Below are 18,107 nucleotides of genomic sequence, written 5' to 3'. Positions count from 1 at the left end.
TGGCCTGTCCCTCCCTGTGATTGTTCTTTTTCAGCAGGACTTTTAATTTGCAAATTGAAAGCAAAATTATACAAAAATCACATTTTCATATTGTTCTATAAGCAATGTTTTGGCATAAATATACATTATTTTTAATAAAATATAAACCATTTATCGGTGTCCCCTGATTTCATGTCATGCCTGTTACCCTCACCAAAAACCCCTTGTAAAATAATGGTACATTCCTGTGACATCACTTCCAGGAAGTTACATCATCTCTCAATCATTATTCCAACAGTTAAAACACAAGTTTGTTTCTCTCTCTTTTCTATAATACTCTAGTTTGATGATTTATTAGGTGACCTATAACTGAGGTGGGGACATCATGCAATGTCAAAACTGTCTAAAAAAGTATAAATTTAAACAATTATTTATTTAACTTAATGTAATCAATATCTACAAGTAATATCCTTTCAAAGTGTACAACATGTGCTTTTGTGGCCTTGCCCTAATAGCTAGCAATTAGCAAATTAGCTTGAATTTGTCAAACCTGTTACTGTCAGGCAAGGGCGCCGTAAAGGGGTGGAAGGTTAGGACGATTCTAAGGGCCCAGGCTGATTTAGGGCCCAGAAGAGCAGACCCCCTTTTTCTTTTCTTATTTCTTTTCTCTTTTTTATACATACATTAAATGTGCTAGGGCCCCTCATGCACTAAATGTGCATTTTGTCCGTTTTGACCATAGATTTAATATTTAAAAAAACAAATAATGTATTTACTGTTTCAGTCACACCCCTCCCCCTTACAATGGTTCATTCCACCTGCGCTGTCCGAGCTACGATCGCTAGTGTAGCGTCTCTTGCTTATTGCACTTGCTATGATGCAGCGCAGACAGTGACACACGCAGGCATGTCACATCAAAAGTTAGGGCATCAAAAAAGGAAAGGAAAGAGAAGACAGAGAACGCCGAAGTCGACAGTATGTCACACAGTTTTTCAAAAAGAAAGGTAGCTTGCCCTATTCCTGTATTCCAAAACTTTCAGAGTTACTTATTTTTGTTGCTACATGACCTGCTTTTATCTAGCTAGCTTAGTAAAATAATGACTGAATTATGATTTACATCCAACAATAATAACATCTCTGGGTTATCATGTCTCTCTACACAAAAATAGCTCTACACAGATTCAACGGCTGCTGCACACCCACGTCCTCCTTCTCCCCCCGTGCGAAATTCGCGTCCGATATTTTAGCACGTTAAAAAATAAAAATAAAAAATAAATAAAAAAAAACCGGATCAGGTTCGATTTTCTGCGTTTTTCGCATCCGTAACAAGGGTTTGAATGGTGTTTTGACAGTTTAGAGTCACAGAATGACGGATACGAAAAAACGCATGCGAAAATTTCGGATTCAGTGTGCAAGGACCTTCATCTGAACAAGGTGAGCCTGAGCGTGAAACTTCACGAAGATTGAAGCCTCTCAACACGTCTTATCTACTGTGTTCGCCACATGATGATAACTTTACAAAACAAAAAGTAATCTATAAGCTTCAAAAATCACAAAATCAGTTTGCTGTGTGTGTCGTGTGTTCTGTGAAGTGACAGTGCTGCTGCTACGATCGATTATGTCAAACTTGACGTTCTTAATAGGCTATGAATAAAATGCCCCAGAAAAAAATAATATAAAAAACTGCATAAAACATGTCTGTAGTAACCATTGGCTTTACAAAATAGATATTTTAATATTTTATATTATGAAAACTAAATAGGCCAATAGAAATAATATGGTTATTACGACTTATACAAATATTTTTTTTCTTCTTGTTTTTGTAGGCTTTGTACTCATCTTTAGACATTTTAACTACGCAATGTGCCAAGTATCTTTTTTAAAGTATACAGGGCATGTTTATTGGGTTACATTTTATCTGTAAAAAATCTAGGGGGCCCAGAAATTTTGGTTTCCATAGGGCCCAGAATTTCTGGCGGCACCCCTGCTGTCAGGCCTGTTACTTTTGTATAGTAACAGGTATAGTAACAGGTTTTGACATGTGGGGTTAACAGGGATGACATAGATTAGGTGTCACCTTAGCCACACTGTTTTTAAAGTTTATCTGTGTAAATTGCTAACATTTTTAAAGGTCATCCTGGGTGTTTTATTGAGCTAATGCCTATATCATTCAGAGTTGGTATTGCTGGTGCATCTGCATCTGGTTACCTTATTGCCTTTTGGTAAAATGTTGGCTCCTTTGTGAGCCAAATGTTGTGATTCACTAATACAACTATGTCAAGTAATACAATTTAAAAAGGTAAAACTTTACAAAATTATGTCAACAAATATGTGCAGTGTACGCTGAAGAATGTGTGTCCTGTCAAGTTACTCTGGTCAGTCCTGTTACTATGATGTCAATCCTGTTACTGTCATTAATTTCATAAAAAATATAAAAACTATATTTGAAATGGCCTTCCAAGTTTTTCCATTGTAACCCTATCTAGATTGTATTTTTGACAAAGCCCTTCTTTTAATATCTCTCTTGTAAAAATATATATTTTTCTTAATTGACATGTGATCACCCGGCAAAATTTGTATGTTCTTGGTCATCTGAATGACAAAAATAAGATTGAAAAAAAAAATCTAAATTTTGAAACAATTCCAGTGAAAAGAGGGACTAAAATACTGCTCATATATGTGAAAACTATAACATATTTCTAATTAAAACTATAGTATATAGTAACGCATGTGTCTGTAACAGGCATGACAGGTAGATAAATAGTCAAAAAATAAAAGATTACATAGCCTGAGATGGCACAATACGATTTCTTGTTATTTTATGCTGTCTTCATTTAATGGATATTTAAAAAAAAATTGTTTAAACTTATTTTATATTTTAATTTTTCAAAGTTGAAAAGGCACTGATTTCGTGGAATGACCCTGTTATAATATTTTGTCTTTACTGATGTTTTTATTTAGCCCTTACTGCTTAATCATAATTTGATAAACTTACAGAAAATCTGAGTATGATATCACTGTATTTCTGGATATTCACATTTTACAGAAAATCTGAGTATGATATCACTGTATTTCTGGATATTCACATTTTCCTTTCTATAACACTTGTGGCTTTAAATGGGTTTATATTGTGGAGTTTGGATGATTGCTGATGCAGTTGCATGTGCATTAACTGTAAATGATGTTTAATGCATCTGTGTTTGGTGTTTCTGGAGTTAATTCAGGCTATAAAAGAACGTGAGCAGCTCATAAACACCAGCATCTCCTGATGAGCAGCGTCTTCAGTCTTCCGTCTGATTCCCGGTAAGATCATGTCGTCTCATGTGGGATTTATTGTGTCGTTGTGTTTCAGCCTTTATTCAGACGTTAGCACATGTTGTTCAGCTTGTTGACTCTCTAGTGTGCTTGATTATGTGTAGAAGAAACTAAAGAAATTTAGATTGAATTGTTTAAAGCAGGTTTGGAAGTTTTCTTTAAGGTCCTGTAGGAACCACTTTCCATTTCAGGTTCTTGAGATTAATTTGATGATGATGTGATCAGCTCATAAACTTCATCATCTGTCTTGTAGTTTTATGTTCATTATGATTCCAGGGAAGATCATGAGATCATGAGTTTATATAGTCAACTATGTATTTCAGCCTCTGGTATCACTGTGATCATTTGCACTTAAACGAGTTTCCTTTAATTAATATTGTGTGTGACTTTAGTCAGTCAGCAACACAGATTTCCATTTCTTAAAGAAAACAGGCTTGCAGAGCAGCAGAAAAATCAATATTTAAGAGAGATCAGAGTATTTGTGCTTTCTCTCGCGATCATTCATGGGTTTCTGATTCTACTGAGGATATGAATAAACACTGAGTGAACTTTAAAAGTGAAAGCATCAGATATAAAGCGTTTTCAGATTCAGTCGTCGTAGTTGAGCCGAAGCGTTTGTGAAAGTTAGACTGGTTTTTCACTCAAACCACCATTGTTAGTTAATTGAGTCTTTAAGGTAATTACAGTTTCACATGTTGGATCAAATAGTTTGTCTGTAATCTCAGGCATTTCCTACATTAGATCCACAAGCTTTAAGATGTGTGTTTTTACAGTGTCTGCAGTGTAGCAAATTAGCTCTACGAAATATTAATAATCAGTAATAACTGGTTATAATTGATTATTAATATTTGGATCAGTTAATATAATTAACTTAATGTTGTCAATTAATATTACAATCAATTAACCTGAGCTTATTAATTCTAAGAAATGTACATTTCCGGGGCATGGGAAATGTCTTTCTTACTTTATAGTACTAAGAGCAAGTAGTCAAGATCTTTATGATTAGAGACTCCAGATAAGAGATTGAGACACGGACAACTTTACGTCTGACATTAACAATACTTTATTAACTAGTCTAAACACTTAAACTACCCTAACATACACACACATACATGCATACAGTTTACCAAGGGAAAGAGAGCTGAAGCAGAATACAGGAAAGCAAGCAAACCCATCGGCCCAACGACGGAATCCAACGGCCTGGCAAAGGGATAATGCGTGTATGTCTATTCAGCGCTCCAGTGAAGTTCACTTAATTTATTGGAATTTAGTTTTAGTATTATTTTAGCTCTATGCGTAATCTGACTCCAATTTTAAATGCTAATCAAATTTAGATCGTGTTTCTGATTAGAAAATGGTCATAAATATAGATTATGAATTCATTTAGATCTTTGATGATTCTGAGCATATTTCAAATATTCATTCATTAAGGTCCCAGTGTCACTTTGAGACGTCACGTCACGACTGTGCGCTCACGCTCACAAACTAGCCAGTCCTGAAATAGTCAGAGGATACAGTGCAGCTATTTTACCCTTTTTACCGCTCACTACAGACCCATAGGTGTAATTTTTTATAATAATTGCAGCGTACAACATGCTAGGTCAGGGGATAGTCAGAAATCAGAAGGTCTCCTAAGTATGGGGCGCCGTTTGTAAAGCGGCTCACACTGAAAATAACAGCAACATTTTGTCACATTTAGCTTCAAACAATGTTTAAAAAACTGGTATGAATTTTTGACGGTCACTTTTTATACCACATTTACAACAATATTTGTCAACTTAGAAATATTTTAAATAGTTAAATTTAAATATTAAATGTTACACCTAAATGTTAAATGTTAAATCTAAATGTTAAATCTAAATCTAAATGTTAAATCTAAATGTTAAATCTAAATCTAAATGTTAAATCTAAATGTTAAATCTAAATCTAAATCTAAATGTTAAATCTAAATCTAAATCATAATGTTAAATCTAAATATTAAATCTTAATCCTAATCTAAATGTTAAATCTAAATATTAAATCTAAATCTAAATGTTAAATCTAAATATTAAATCTAAATCTAAATGTTAAATCTAAATGTTAAATCTAAATGTTAAATCTAAATCTAAATGTTAAATCTAAATCTAAATGTTAAATCTAAATATTAAATCTAAATCTAAATGTTAAATCTAAATGTTAAATCTAAATCTAAATGTTAAATCTAAATCTAAATGTTAAATCTAAATGTTAAATCTAAATATTAAATCTAAATATAAATGTTAAATCTAAATGTTAAATCTAAATCTAAATGTTAAATCTAAATCTAAATGTTAAATCTAAATCTAAATGTTGAATCTAAATGTTTCAGGTGAAACTAAATATTTAACAAATATGCAAATTCAAAATGGCGGTAATCGGATTTAGATTCAACCTTTAGATTTAGATTTAGATTTAACATTTAGATTTAGATTTAACATTTAGATTTAACATTTAGATTTAGATTTAACATTTAGATTTAGATTTAACATTTAGATTTAGATTTAACATTTAGATTTAACATTTAGATTTAGATTTAACATTTAGATTTAACATTTAGATTTAAATTCAACATTTAGATTTAACATTTAGATTTAGATTTAACATTTAGATTTAACATTTAGATTTAGATGTAACATTTAGATTTAGATTTAACATTTAGATTTAGATTTAACATTTAGATTTAACATTTAGATTTAGATTTAACATTTAGATTTAACATTTAGATTTAGATTTAATATTTAGATTTAACATTTAGATTTAGATTTAACATTTAGATTTAGATTTAAAATTTAGATTTAACATTTAGTTTTAGATTTAACATTTAGATTTAACAGTTAGATTTAACATTTAGATTTAGATTTAATATTTAGATTTAACATTTATATTTAACATTTAGATTTAACATTTAGATTTAACATTTAGATTTAGATTTAGATTTAGCATTTAGATTTAACATTTAACATTTAGGTGTAACATTTAATATTAAGATTTAACTATTTAAAATATCTCTACGTTGACAAATATTGTTGTAAATGTGCTAAGAAGTGACCGTCAAAAATTCATACCAGTTTTTTAAACATTGTTTGAAGCTAAATGTGACAAAATGTTGCTGTTATTTTCAGCGTGAGCCGCTTTACAAACGGCGCTCCATACCTAAGATGTGCCCCACGCTCCATTCAAAGTGTCTTCAGTTTGATCTATCCTGGACAGAGATTTGCAGAAACACCAGACTGCACTTTAATCTACTAAAAATAATGATTTCTGAAAAATGCAGAATAAATCAAGATGCAACATTTATTTGTCAGGTAAAAATGTATCATGCCAATTACACAAATTGATTAAACTGATTAAAAGCCAATTCAGAAATAATAAATACATGACATCATTCACTCAAAGATGACTCGAAAAGTAAGCAATTCCTGACAGAGTGGTGTGTGTGTGTGTGTGTGTGTGTGTGTGTGTGTGTGTGTGTGTGTGTGTGTGTGTGTGTGTGTGTGTGTGTGTGTGTGTGTGTGTGTGACCCAGTGGTGTGTTTGTTTTCCAATGGGAAACACTGAAACAGCCCTGTATGGGGGATGATCCTGGTAAAGAGTCCCAAAGACTGCTCTGACACCTACCCTTAAACACCCAGACCAGAAACAAAAGGGTTATAGAAATATTGTTTAGAGTTGTTTGGGTCAATCCGTGTACCCCAGGGGTAGCACCTGGTTTCGGGAGATATCTTGAAGAGACATCACCCAGAGAGGAGAACAGGATTCTCCTAAATTCTCAATCTTTCTCATTAAACCAATGACTGTAATGGAATTAAGACAATTTTACCAATCGCACTGAGACACTTAAAATGATACCAAACATGATGTGTGATATATAGACATTCTTAGTGAACTTTTGGTGACTTGACTCGCGAGAAGAGGAAGGGAGGAGGGAGAGGGGTGCAGAGATAAGGAAGAAGAAAAGTTTGGACAGGACAATGTCCTGTGCTCTCGATCTTCTGTCCAGGGTGCGTTTTATTGCTTTATTGCAGGGTGAGTTTTGTCTTTGCAGGAAAATCAGTTCTTACAGTTCAAGCAGGCTTTTGAACATGTAGTTTGATTGGATGTTTAACACAAGTATCTTCAAGAATCTTATAATACTAATGCGTCACAAAGTTAGCAAAATGTAATGTAAATTAACAAATGGGGGAGTTTATAAAGACTAAACATGCCACATGATTTTAGGCAAGGCAAGTTTATTCATATAGCACATTTCATACACAATACGCTGATTTCACGCAGCCGCCATTTTGAACTTGAAAGTGAGGCTCCGGTGGGAAGAACCCCGGAAGTACAGATAAACAACAATGCCTTGGACTACCAACCTGAAGCTGCTGCCACGATTTACACTATTGGAAGATAATATCTAATATAGGATATGTATACAGTTCATTCCTGCTTCATTTTTTACTCTCTGAATTATATATATAAAAAATATTTTATTTATAAATAAATTTCACTGTATATAGTCTAAAGTATGAAAGAAATGTATGTACAGTTTTAGAATTGACACAACATCATTAAACACAACAATACGCCATCGCATTCACGAGTCTCCTATGATTAAAGGCGACACTTCCGGTTTTCTTCCCACCGGATTCTCGCTTTCGATTTCAAAATAACGGCTGCGTGAAATCAGCGTATGGCAATTCAAAGTAGCCTGGCTCCGCCCTCCTACGTACTTCCGCTCAATTTCATTTTCCTTCAGTACTACGTCTGGGACTGCTGTATATTCTTAGTTCCCTTTCGTCAGCAGGGAACTCCGACGCCTCGTCGGGGGAGTTCCCCTGACGAATTGGGATCACGCCAGGGATCCAACCACCTTCGAGAGAGTTAACAACGAGCCAATGAAAGAGAAACTGAATTGGCATGCATTCCGCGGCCCGCCTACCAGCGCGGGTATAAAAGGCGGAAGTAAACATTGCGCAATGCTTATCGCCTCGGAGCCGAACAGATTGCTTTGTGCTGCTGTTTTCCGCCTGAGAAGTGAAGCGTTTTCAACGAGTCTCTTCGGGAAGAGTCCTCTCTGGTGCCGGTGTGACAGCCTCGTCAGTGATCGCCGCTTCTGCCAGCTGTGAAAAAAAAAAAAAAAAGCCGTTTTCACGGCTGGTATTTGAGTGCCCACACGGGCTTGCAGTTTCCCCGTGTGTGGCCGCGGTGGGTCCCTGAGTGCTTCGGCACTGAAAGAGAGGTTCTCTCTCTTTCCTAAAAGAGTTTTTGGGCGACCTGCTTCTTTGTCTACGTGACAAAGATGTCATCTCGCCCGTGTGTTTCTGGATGCGGTAGACTTCTGTCTCAGGGTGATGGTCACAGACACTGCGTCTCGTGCTTGGGCTTAGCGCACGCAGAGGCAGCGTTTGTGAACGAGTCATGTTCTCATTGTGGGAACATGACTCTGGCGACGCTCCGTTCGAGACTTCGAATCCTTCAGCAGAAAGTTGCTGAGGGTGTCCCTTCAGTCTACACCCGATCTAGTTCGTCGGCTGGTTCAGTTCAGCAGGCGACTACTTCGGCTGTGGCTGTTGGTGAGCGTATGAGGGTTTCAGTGCGGACTACCTCGCCAGGTGAAAGATCCTCACGAGGCTCCCACTCCTCTGTAGCGCCGTTGCCATCGGTGCCCCCGTTGGAGCCGCTGGTGCCGCCCCGTGCGGTTCCGGTTGTTTCCTTCGGGGCGCCACCTGAAGATGCGATGTCTATCGCTGCATCGGAGGGAGAGCGGTCATCCTCAGGTGACGACTCGGCGGGTCTACCCCCTTCGGGTGTGGTGGCTGCGGCCGAGTCGGATCCTGAGCTGGCCGCTATGCTTGCCCGGGCGGCCGCGAATGTCGGGCTCGTGTGGAACCCCCCACCGTGTCCCGAACCTTCGCGGCTTGATGATTGGTGTATCGGGGCGGGTCGCGCTGGTTCTCAGCGTCCCGCTCCGGTCCCTTTCTTCCCGGAGGTGCATGAAGAGGTGACGAGGTCATGGATGGCACCCCTGTCTGCCAGACATAGATCAACTCACCCCTCCTCCCTCACCACTTTGGATGGTGGAGCGGTTAAGGGATACGAGGGAATCCCCCCGGTGGAGCGGTCAGTAGCGATGCAGCTGTGTCCGAAAGCCGCTTCCACTTGGCGGGGTGCGACTTCACTCCCCTCCCGCGCCTGTAGGTTCTCCTCTGGTCTAACCGAGAAGGCCTACACGGCGTGTGGAGAAGCCGCTTCCGCCCTGCATGCCATGGCGTTGCTTCAGGTCCACCAGGCTAGGGCGCTTCATGACATGCAGCAAGGTGGTCCCGACCCAGGGATGCTGCAGGAGCTGCGTGTGGCGACGGACTTCGCCCTCCGGGCGACGAAAGTCACCGCACGTTCTCTGGGACGGGCGATGTCCACTTTGGTGGTCCAGGAGCGCCATCTCTGGCTTACCCTCGCGGATATGCGGGATTCAGAGAAATCCAGATTTCTGAATGCTCCCATATCCCGAGGGGGCCTTTTCGGCGTCTCGGTGGGGGACTTCGCCCAAGAGTTCTCCGCCGCCCAAAAGCAGTCTGAGGCGCTTCGGCATGTCCTGCCCAGGAAACGGACTGCTGCTGGTCCGTCTCCTGTGGCCGAAGAACCTCGGGCTGCTCGTCGCCGAGGGCGCCCTCCTGCGGCCGCCTCTGCTCCTCCTTCTGGACAGCAGTCCAACTCCAGGAGGCGGGGCGCCGGTCGTAGGGGGGCTCCCCCGCCCGCTCAGCCGCCTCCACCCCCCAAGAAGGCGAAAGGAAAGAGGCGTTCCTGAGACGGGCGATCCAGAGGACCGAGGAACTGCTCTACGGGAGGGGGCCTCTGCTCCCTTCCTTCACCCGGAGGAGGGCCGGGTGGAAAATCTTTTGTTTGTGTCTGTTTCTGTTCCGCCACCGACCACCCGGTCGGTGGTACCCACAATTTCAATAAAAGAGCAGTTTCTTCCTCCTCTGGGTCATTCACGGATGAGGCTGCTGAACAAGCGGTCTCGTCCGTTAGAGAGTGGGACGACAGTGTGCGCCACCCTCGGGTCTCGCCACTCTCAGTCCCCTCTCCCCAGCTCTCAGATAGCAGTGGCGCCACCTCGGTCACGCCACTCCTCTCTGCCGCTGGGCGGGAAGGCTCGGAGACCAGCAGCCGCCCGTGGGCCTCGCTCCTCGTCTCCTCCCCTTCCCTCACCAGGCGACAGCCCGCAGCAGAACACTCTCAGGTCTTCTCTGCCGTCTGTCCCCCGGTGGAGGCAGGTAGGTGTTGTCCAATTACACACCCAGACCCCGCTCTCGGCCGCTACGATGCCACCAGAGCCGTGTCCCTGCCCTCCACCTCGCTGCCCCTCCGCGGGTACGCCAGTCGTGCGGGTGGGCTCGTTGCGGCGGTTTCTCGGAGCCTGGTTAGAGCTCCCGAGTCCGTCGCGCTGGCTCATCCGCACCATCCGGCTCGGCTATGCAATTCAGTTTGCACGCCGGCCTCCCAAGTTCAGGGGCATCCGCTTCACCCGTGTGCGTCTAGTGGATGCTCCGGTCTTGCGGAAAGAGATCGACGTCCTGCTGGCGAAGGACGCGATCGAGCCGGTCCCTCCAGCCGATATGAGGTCAGGGTTTTACAGCCCTTACTTCATTGTACCCAAGAAAGGCGGTGGGTTACGACCAATCCTGGATCTGCGAGTACTGAATCAGAATCAGAATCAGAATCAGAAAGAGCTTTATTGCCAAGTATGCTTGCGCATACGAGGAATTTGTCTTGGTGACAGTAGCTTCCAGTACACATACAATACAAGTGACAAGACAAGTGACAAGTAACAGGTATAAATAAAAAATAAAATTAAAAAATAGAAAAAATAAAATAAAAAGATTATAAATTATAAATATATATAAAGTTATAAGGTGCTATAATGAAATGTCTGAGGGAAGTATTGCACATGTTTGTTCCACAGTAGGGGAACATTTAAGTGTTCATGAGGTAGATGGCCTGGGGAAAGAAACTTTTCCTGTGTCTGGTTGTTTTTGTGCTCGGTGCTCTGTAGCGTCGACCAGACGGTAACAGTTCAAACAGAAAGTGTGCTGGGTGTGACGGGTCCAGAGTGATTTTGCGAGCCCTTTTACTCACTCTGGATGAGTGCAGTACTTTGAGTGTGGGAAGGGTAGTGCCAGTGATTCGCTCAGCAGTCCGAACTATCCGCTGTAGTCTACGGAGGTCGGTTTTGGTAGCAGAGCCGAACCAGACGGTGATGGAAGTGCAGAGGATGGACTGGATGACAGCTGAGTAGAACTGTACGAGCAGCTCCTGTGGCAGGTTGAATTTCCTCAGCTGACGCAGGAAGTACAGTCTCTGTTGGGCTTTCTTCACAATAGAGTCTATGTGAGTGTCCCACTTCAGATCCTGAGAGATGGTGGTGCCCAGGAACCTGAATGACTCTACTGCAGTCACAGTGCTGTCCATGATGGTGAGTGAAGGGAGTGCAGGGGGGTTTCTCCTGAAGTCCACGATCATCTCCACTGTTTTGAGCGTGTTCAGCTCCAGGTTGTTATAACTGCACCAAAGAGCCAGCTGCTCCACCTCCTGTCTGTACGCAGACTCGTCACCGTTCCGGATGAGTCCGATAACAGTAGTGTCGTCTGCAAACTTCAGGAGCTTGACAGAGGTGTCTTTAGAGGTGCAGTCATTTGTGTACAGGGAGAAGAGCAGTGGTGAGAGAACACATCCCTGTGGAGCACCGGTGCTGATGGTGCGGCTGTCGGACGTGATTTTGCCCATTCTGACTAGCTGTTGTCTGTCTGTCAGAAAGCTGGTGATCCATTGACAGACGGAGCTAGGGACAGAGAGCTGGGTCAGTTTGGTCTGGAGCAGTGATGGGACGATGGTGTTGAAGGCAGAACTAAAGTCCACGAACAGAATCCTTGCATAGGTCCCTGGTTTGTCCAGATGTTGTAGGGTGTAATGCAGTCCCATATTGACCACATCATCCACAGACCGGTTTGCTCTGTAGGCAAACTGCAGGGGGTCCAGCAAGGGTCCAGTGATGTCCTTCAGATATGCTAACACCAGTCTTTCGAATGACTTCATGGCCACAGATGTTAAGGCAACAGGTCTGTAGTCATTGAGTCCTGTGATCTTTGGTTTCTTCGGGATTGGGATGATGGTGGAGCGTTTAAAGCAGAAAGGGACTTTGCACTGCTCCAGTGATCTGTTGAAGATCAGTGAGAAGATAGAGGCCAGCTGGTCAGCGCAGGTTTTCAGACAGGCTGGTGAAACACCGTCTGGGCCTGGTGCTTTCCTTCTCTTCTGTTTCCTGAAGATCTGACGCACATTATCCTCACTGATCTGAAGTGCAGGGAGGGAGGGGAGGGGGATGGCTGGAGGTGTTGATGGCTGTGTAGAGAGATGGTCAGGGCGGGTATGGGGTGTCTGATCGGGGGTCTCAAATCTACAGTAAAAGACATTCAGCTCGTTCGCAAGATGCTTGTTGCTGTCGATGCTGGGGGATGGTGTCTTGTAGTTGGTAATGTCTTTCAGGCCTTTCCACACTGATGCAGGGTCGTTGGAGGAAAACTGGTTTTCCAGCTTTTTGGCATAGCTCTTCTTAGCCACTTCAATCTCCTTTGTCAATGTGTTCCTGGCCTGATTATACAAGATCCTATCCCCACTCCTGTAGGCATCTTCTTTGACCTGACGAAGCTGTCTGAGTTTTGGTGTGAACCATGGTTTATCATTGTTGAATGATAAGTAAGTCCTGGTAGGGATGCATAAATCCTCACAGAAACTGATGTATGATGTTACAGTCTCTGTGAGCTCGTCCAGATCGCTGGCAGCAGCTTCAAAAACACTCCAGTCAGTGCATTCAAAACAGGCTTGTAAGACCTGCTCTGTGTCGTTGGTCCATCTCTTTACAGTCCTTATTACTGGCTTAGCAGTTTTAAGTTTTTGCCTGTAAGTTGGTAGAAGATGAACCAGGCAGTGATCGGAAAGTCCTAGAGCTGCTCTGGCGACGGAGCGATATGCATCCTTTGTTGTGGTGTAGCAATGGTCCAAAATATTATTGTCTCTGGTGGGGCATGTAATGTGCTGTTTGAATTTAGGCAGCTCACGTGTGAGTTTTGCCTGATTAAAGTCTCCGAGAATGATAAGAACAGAGTCCGGGTGTTGTTGTTCTGTTTCTGTGATCAGATCAGCCAGCTGTTGCAGCGCCGTACTCACGTGTGCTTGCGGTGGAATGTAAACACTGATGAGAACGAGCGAGGAAAACTCCCGCGGCGAGTAGAACGGCTTACAGTTAAGGAAAAGCACTTCCACATCAGGACAGCACATCTTCCTTAACACAGTTACATCAGTACACCACCTTCTGTTGATGTAAAAGCATGTCCCACCACCGCGCGTTTTACCCGTTGACTCCATATCGCGATCTGCTCTGAACAGCTGAAAGTCCGGTAGATGTAACGCGCTGTCCGGAATGGCTTCGTTCAGCCAGGTTTCCGTGAAACAAAGAGCAGCAGAGTTGGTAAAGTCCTTGTTTTTGCGTGAGAGCAGAAGTAGTTCGTCCATTTTGTTAGGGAGAGAGCGGACATTCGCCAGATGGATGCTAGGCAGCGCCGTTCTGAATCCGCGCTGCCTGAGCTTAACGAGTGTGCCGGCTCGCTTCCCACGCCTGCGCGCCTTATACTGTTTCCACAGTGCAGCGGCGCAACCGACGACAATGTTCCGCAAAACGCCAGAAGAATCAAAAACTGGTTGGTGATCAGTTGGTGTGCACTGCCGAATGTTCAGCAGTTCGTCCCTGGTATAACTGATAGCGTATGACAAACATAAAACAGGACAAACTAACAAAAACAGTGTAACAACTGGAGAGCTCAACACCGAGGCAGCCATCCGCGGCGCCATCTTGGATCTTAGGTCCCTGCACAAGCTCCCGTTCAAGATGCTCACACAGAAACGCATTTTCGAGTGCATCCGTCCCCAGGATTGGTTTGCAGCGATCGACCTGAAGGACGCGTACTTTCATGTCTCGATTCTTCCTCGACACAGACCATTTCTTCGGTTTGCTTTCGAGGGTCGAGCATATCAGTACAAGGTCCTACCCTTCGGGCTGGCCCTGTCGCCCCGTGTCTTCACGAAAGTCGCGGAGGCGGCCATTGTTCCCATGAGAGAACAAGGCGTTCGCATTCTCAACTATCTCGACGACTGGCTCATTCTGGCTCACTCGCGAGATGTGTTGTGCGATCACAGGGACATGGTGCTCCGTCACCTCAGTCAGTTGGGGCTTCAGGTCAACTGGGAGAAGAGCAAACTCTGCCCCATGCAGAGGATCTCTTATCTCGGTATGGAACTGGACTCAGTCGCTCAGACGGCGCGCCTCACAGAGGAGCGCGTCCAGTCAGTGCTCACCTGTCTCAAGTCCTTTCGAGGCAGAACAGCGGTCCCACTGAAACAGTTTCATAGGCTCCTGGGGCATATGGCAGCCGCAGCCGCAGTAACGCCGCTCGGCTTGTTGCATATGAGACCGCTCCAGCACTGGCTTTACGACCGAGTCCCGAGGTGGGCGTGGCAGAGCGGCACGTTCCGGGTCAAAGTCACCCCGCACTGTCGCCAAACCTTCTCCCCTTGGTCGGATCCTGCGTTTCTACGGGCCGGAGTGCCCCTAGTCCAGGTTTCCAGGCATGCTGTGGTGTTCACAGATGCTTCTGCCAAGGGTTGGGGGGCCACGTACAAAGGGCATGCAGTCTCGGGTCTGTGGACGGGGCCCCAGCTGCATTGGCACATCAATTGCCTAGAGTTGCAAGCAGTACGCTTGGCCTTGTGTCGCCTCAAGGGGTTTCTCAGACACAAGCATGTACTGGTCCGTACGGACAGCACTGCGACCGTTGCGTACATCAACCGACAAGGTGGTCTGCGCTCCCGTCGTATGTCGCGACTCGCCTCCCACCTCCTCCTATGGAGTCAGAAGCATCTGAGGTCGCTTCGTGCCATTCATGTCCCAGGGGAGTTCAATTATGTGGCCGACGAGCTTTCACGTCAGCCTCCCCTTCCGGGAGAGTGGCGACTCCATCCCCAGGCAGTCCAGCTGATTTGGCGAATCTTCGGAGCCGCACAGGTAGACCTGTTTGCCTCTCCGGACACGACCCATTGCCAGTGGTATTACTCCCTGACCGAGGGAACTCTCGGCACGGATGCCCTGGCACACAGCTGGCCCCGGGACTTACGCAAATATGCGTTCCCCCCAGTGAGCCTTCTTGCACAGACACTGTGCAAGGTCAGGGAGGATGAGGAGCAGGTCCTTTTGGTGGCCCCGTATTGGCCAACCCGGACTTGGTTCCCAGAACTCATGCTCCTTGCGACAGCCCCTCCCTGGCCGGTTCCTCTGAGGAAAGACCTTCTCTCTCAGAGACGGGGCACTCTATGGCACCCGCGTCCAGACCTCTGGAAACTCCATGTCTGGTCCCTGGACGGGACGCGGAGGTTCTAGATGGCCTGCCACAGGCAGTGGTAGATACCATCTCTTCAGCTAGAGCCCCCTCTACGAGGCGCCTCTATGCTCTGAAGTGGAACCTGTTCGTCGGCTGGTGTTCTTCCCACGGGGAGAACCCACGAACTTGCCCGATCAGAGTCGTGCTCTCCTTCCTACAACAAGGGTTGGAGCGAAGGCTGTCTCCCTCCACCCTTAAAGTGTATGTGGCCGCAATAGCCGCACATCACGATGTAGTTGAAGGTAAGTCCGTGGGGAAGCACGACCTGGTCATCAGATTCCTCAAGGGTGCTAGGAGGCTAAATCCACCTCGCAACTTGCACCCTGTACCCTCTTGGGACTTAACTTTAGTGCTTAGAGCACTTCAAAGTCCTCCTTTTGAGCCTTTGCTGTCAGTCGAGCTTAATATCCTGTCCATTAAGACAGCGCTCCTGTTAGCATTGGCTTCCTTCAAGAGGGTAGGGGATCTGCAGGCATTTTCGGTCGACGAATCGTGCCTAGAGTTCGGGCCTGGCCTTTCTCAGGTCATATTGAGACCCAGGCTCGGATATGTGCCCAAGGTTCCTACCACTCCCTTCGCGGACCAGGTAGTGAACCTGCAAGCGCTGCCCCAGGAGGAGGCAGACCCAGCCCTAGCTTTTCTCTGTCCCGTCCGGGCCCTCCGGGTTTATATAGACAGAACACAAAGCTTTAGGACCTCAGATCAGCTCTTTGTTTGTTACGGAGGCCAGCAGAAGGGGAAGGCTGTCTCCAAGCAGAGGTTAGCCCACTGGCTAGTGGATGCTATCACCAGGGCTTATGAGTCCCAGGGTGAGCCCTGCCCACCTAGGTTGCGGGCTCACTCCACTAGGAGTGTTGCCGCTTCCTGGGCTCTGGCACAAGGCGCCTCGCTAACAGACATTTGTAGAGCTGCAGGCTGGGCGACACCGAACACGTTCGCTAGGTTTTATAGCCTACGTGTGGAACCGGTTTCCTCCCGAGTACTCGCTACGGCCAGTAATTAGAGGGAATAGGTGTGTCGGCTTGCGACGCCATTCCGTATGCGGATACGTGCGTCTTTATGCTCCGTTGGTTACCCAACAAACGGCTAACCTCGTGAGTTCCTCCATCACCCCTCCGGTGCCAGGCGTTGCGGACCGCCCGGCACCAGGTCTGCTACCTTCAGTAAGGAGTTGCTAGTAGACTGGGTGTTCTTTCCAGTGGTCCCTGCGGCGACCCATTATTGCCACGTGCATTGCAGCCGTGTCTTCCCCTTGACAGACACATTCTGTCATCCCTGTTGAGTACGCTCCTCACTCCTCTGGACTGGGACTACCTTCAAGGGTTTCCATATGTTTCACTACCCTACGTGGTTAGTACATGTGTGTATTTGAGGGCCTTCCTCTAGGCTGCCTCAGCTTCCGCAGCGTTCCCCCCCTATTATATCCTTGGGGTCGGGCACGCTTTTCCAGTGTTATCCAATATCCACTGATTGGGTCTTGCGGAACAGCAGTGTGATTCCCTAGCTAGCTCCCGCATAATTTTCTGGAAACTGCTGCAGGGTAGCTTAGCTGGGCGCTGGAAGGGGCCAGCACCATGGCGTTTTGGTAGGGATCCCAATTCGTCAGGGGAACTCCCCCGACGAGGCGTCGGAGTTCCCTGCTGACGAAAGGGAACGTCTCGGTTACGTATGGTAACCCTCGTTCCCTGAGTCCAGGGAACGGAGACGCCTCGTCCCGTCGCCATGTTGCTGTACCTTCGCGGAGGACTGGACACTGTTCGGCTCCTCAGCGAAAAGCATTGCGCAATGTTTACTTCCGCCTTTTATACCCGCGCTGGTAGGCGGGCCGCGGAATGCAAATATTGCATGCCAATTCAGTTTCTCTTTCATTGGCTCGTTGTTAACTCTCTCGAAGGTGGTTGGATCCCTGGCGTGATCCCAATTCGTCGGGGGAGTTCCCCTGACGAGGCATCTCCGTTCCCTGGACTCAGGGAACGAGGGTTACCATACGTAACCGAGACGGTTTCCAGAAACACATTTTTTGTAGGACCAATCAGCGAATAGAGGGAGTGGCTGAGAACGATGACGTTGATGTGATCACACACATGACTAGCGTCGGCCAATAGTGAGCCTACGTGTGACGTACAACACACAGACGCGCTGCTTTATCAAGACTCGAGGAACAGAGAGAAGGAAATGAATAGTGGAATAAAGTCGTTTTTTTGTTTTTGCGCACAAAAAGTATTCTCGTCGCTTTATAAACTTTATAAAAGACAGACATCTTATTCTAAACATAATCCTCTGATCATTCGGACGACCACACGTTAGCAATTGGCTATGG

Source organism: Leuciscus leuciscus (genome assembly GCF_965113295.1).
Source record: "Leuciscus leuciscus genome assembly, chromosome: 16".
Taxonomy (NCBI): Eukaryota; Metazoa; Chordata; class Actinopteri; order Cypriniformes; family Leuciscidae; genus Leuciscus; species Leuciscus leuciscus.
The sequence above is the reverse complement of the archived record's forward strand: the minus strand, read 5'-3'. Positions refer to the sequence as shown.